The following is a 4,200-nucleotide window of genomic DNA, read 5'->3' on the forward strand; positions in this document are numbered from 1 at the left end:
CTCCACTTTACCAAGCATCATCTCCTTCTCCAGGGACAGGTTCCTCCTGATAAAATGTATGTCTGAAGTATGAGGTACAAAGTCTTGCCATAGTTGCTTCTAAGGAGCATTCTGTTTCAACTTCTCCAACACAGATTTGTTGGTTCTTTTGGCAGTCATGGTACTTTCATATTCTTTTTTAACACCATATCTCAAATACATCAATACCTCTATGGTCTTCTTTATTCATTGTCCAACTTACACATGTATATGAGGAAATTGAACATACCATGGCTTAGGTCAGGTGCACCTTAGCTCTCAAAATGACGTATTTGCTCTTAAACACTTGAAAGAGGTCTTGTGTAGTCAATTTACCTAGTGCAAAATGTTGTTTGATTTCTTAACTGCTGCTTCCATGACTACTGATTGTGGATCTTGGCAAAATGAAGTATTTGACAGCCTCAGTCTTTCCTCCATTTATTGTGATGTTACTTATTGGTCCAGTTATGAGGATTTTTGTTTTCTTTACATTGAGGTGCAATCCATACTGAAGGCTGTGATCTTTGATCTTCCTCAGTAAGTGTTTTAAGTCATCTTTGCTTTCAGTAAGCAAGGTTGTATCATCTGAATATTGCAGATTGTTAAGGATTATTTCCATCCTTGTACTGGCATATCAAAACAATAAGCATGGTATTTTGAACCAAAGTGGCTTCATGGAATCCATGTGTGGCACTGTAGGATAAGCACTGGACTGCAAGGTCAATTTGAACCACAGTGTTGGCAGTTCAAACTCACCAGTCACTCCTGAGAAACCATATGGTTGTTATCAGTCGGAACAAACATGACAACACTTAACAACAACATGGCTCCATATGATAAACACTGAACTGCAAACCACTGATAAGCACTGAATTGCAAACCACAAGGTCAGCAGTTTGAGCCCACCAGCTGCTCTACAGGTGAAAGATGTTTTCTGCTCCTTTGAAGATTGAAAGCCTCTGGAAACCCTATACAGAGTCACTATGAGTTGGAACCAATGTCTGGGCACTTTACAACAACAACTAGGCTAAAATCTTGACTTGTGAAGGTAAAAGATATAGATGTTTGTTAATTCTAATTATTTTAAGCAAGGTAATATGTATGTTAAACATTCAAGGGCAACCATTACAAAAAATATGAAGGAATATATAATTGTCTCACCAGTGAGATAAAATTTGACAAAACTATAAAAAAACAGAAGAGAGGAAAAAATAATAGGAGCATAAATAAATCCTAAGGTTTTAGAAATTGTAACTAATGCAGGTAAAACTCACTTACTAAACACAGAAGCTATTTAATTGCTTATATTTAATTCTTTTTCTTCATTTCTTTGTTGAATTAAAATATTTCTGGGTAGTGTAAATGGATGGAACTGGCATTTCAATGGCTGGCTGCTCAAACCCACCAAGCGGTGCTGCTAAAGAAATACTTGGCAATCTTCTTCTGTAAAATTATAGCCAAGAAAACCCTACATTTCTACTGTGTAACACAGAGTCTTTATAAGTTGAAATTAACCTAATGGCAGTGTTTTGTTGAATTATAACATATATAAAAAATGTACCAATCACCTGTGTATTTTATACAAATTGAACATTACCTACAACCAGCATCAAAATCAAGAAATAGAACATTATAGACCTTCAAAATCATCTCCACATCATCCTTTCACTTAATTCCCTCTATTAAACTTTATTAACAAATTGTTGTTGTTATTTGTTGTTGTTGTTAAGTGTCGTCGAGTCGATTCTGACTCATAGCAACACTGTATAGTGTTTCTGAGGAGCAACTGGTGAGCTTGAAGCGCTGACCTTGCACTTCAAATGGCTTTGCAGTCTGACGCATTAGCCCACAATGCCACACCAGGACTCCTTGTTGTTAGGTGCTGTCAAATTGGCTCCAACTCATAGAGACCCAATGGACAACAGAAGGAAACACCTCTTGATCCTGTACCATCCTCACAGTTGCTGCTACGTTTGAGCCTATTTCTGCTGCCACTGACCCAATACAGCTCGTTAGGGGTCTTCCTCTTTTCACTGACCCTCCACTTTACCAAGCATGATGTCCTTTTCCAGGGACTGCTCTTTTTTGATACTATGTCCAAAGTATGAAAGACAAAGGTTGGCCATCTTGACTTGTAAGGAGCATTCTGGCTGTACTTCTTCCAACACAAATTTGTTTGTTCTTTTGCTAGTCCATGGTACCTTTAATATTCTTCTCCAGCACCATAACTCAAATGCATCGACTCTTCTATGGTCTTCCTTATTCATTGTCCAACTTTTGCCTGCATATGGGCTGTGGAAAATACCATGGTTTTGGATAGGATCACTTTAATCCTTAAACTGACTTCTTTGGTCTTGAGCACTTTAAAGAGGTCTTGTGCTGAAGATTTGCCTAGTGGAATACATAGTTTGACTTCTTGCCTAATGCTTCCATGAGTGTTGATAGTAGATCCAAACAAAATGAAGTCTTTGACAACTTTAGTCTTTTCTCCATTTATATGGATGCTGTTTATTGGGCCAGTGGTGAGGATTTTTGTTTCCTTTACATTGAGGTGCAGCCCATACCATCAGCAAATAAAAGCTATGAATAATATATTTTAAATGTGCTAAGTTTTTATTCTTCTTTTAAGATTTAATCTAGAACAAATAGTGGAATTGGAGACAAAAATATTCTATATGTCATTATTATTATAATAGTTTAAAACGTCATTAAAAAAAATTAGAAAAAGTTACTAACCCAATTTTGTTGGAAATGTTACATGAAACCGGGATTGTAAAAAGTTAAGAACAGGTTTTACACTACACTTTTTTTGATGGCTACCAGGAATGGGAGAGCAGAAAAAGGAGGTAATTCACTGGCTAGAGGGTGTTGGTGTGTTATAACAATGGATAGACACATGGGCTGAACAAGTGTGGGAGGGTGAGTAGGAGTATACCCATAAGCATATATAGGTTTGCTAGAGGATATTTATACATGGGCATTTACCTTGACTGCAAATATATCCATGAATGTGATGTAGCATACAAGTGGCAAAGTGATAAAAATTTCAAAGGCATAACCAAACACCTTTGGGGAATGAGTCAGTAGACATGGAGGTGCAGGTTCATAGTCTCAGGGGACACCAAGGCCAACTGGCATAAAGCAGTCCACAAAGAATGTTCTATGTCCTACTTTGGTGATTAGCAACTGGGGTCCTAAAAACTTGTGAGAGGCCACCTAAGGTGTAACTATTCAGCTCTCCCTGTCCAGGGAAAGAAGAATGAGGAAAATCGAAGATCCATAAAAACAATAGTCCAGTGGATTAATGGACCATATGAACATCAGTCTCCATGACCCTGAAACAGAAGAACAAGATGGTGCCCAGTGACCACCACTGACTGACCTAAAGGGGATCACATTAGAAGGTCTTGGATAGAAAAATATAGAACAAAACTCCAACTCATAAAATAAACCCACCAGGCTTACTGGTCAGATGGACATTGGTGGAACTCCCAAGACAATGGCCCTTAGTTAGCACTTGAAAGTTGTATTCTGTCTTTAAGTTCTAGTGATCAGTCCTGTAAATGCCTGTGTGGTCACAGTGTCTTGTCATATTTGGCCTTTTATTACATTCTCATTGCAAGTTGCAGTTGAAATAGAGAGCATTTATCCAAGTAGAAAGAATTTTATGACTCCCTATAATAGTGAATTCATTTGCCCCTACATAAAGTGACTCCCTTATTACCTATAACTTCAATCTTATCAAGTACTCATTTAAAATTCTTCTTTACTCCTCATACATATTTTGCATCTTCAGGCTTTCTCCTCAGATGATTCTTATGTGTATGTGCTATTAATGTTCATGAACATTTTGTAGTAATCAAGTTTACACCTGTAGTAATCAGTTTACAAACTGTAGTAATCAAGTCTACACCTGATTTGGATTGTAAGATGAGGTAGAATTCATCCTGACCTGATCATCAGGACACCTGCGTTGTGCTATCAGTAATTAGCTCCATTTACATTGAGCATCACATCACATCTCTTACATGCAACTTTCTTTCCCATTTGATGTCTTGTTTTTCAAACTACCTGTTTTCATTGTACTAGTGAAATGGTTAATGTTCAACCATTTCAAGAGATACCATATGAACAAGAGCCAATGATACTCAGAGAGGAAGTCCAAAGTGCATTGAAAGAAGT

The 4,200-nt window shown here is 37.4% G+C and overlaps 1 pseudogene; it reads right to left on the reverse strand.

Annotated features, from left to right (window-relative positions):
* The window catches only part of LOC102825290, a 15,639-nt pseudogene that overhangs the window by 1,020 nt on the left and 10,419 nt on the right, over nt 1-4,200 (reverse strand).

The sequence above is a fragment of the Chrysochloris asiatica genome, unplaced genomic scaffold (genome assembly GCF_000296735.1).
Source record: "Chrysochloris asiatica unplaced genomic scaffold, ChrAsi1.0 scaffold00009, whole genome shotgun sequence".
In the NCBI taxonomy this organism is placed as follows: Eukaryota; Metazoa; Chordata; class Mammalia; order Afrosoricida; family Chrysochloridae; genus Chrysochloris; species Chrysochloris asiatica.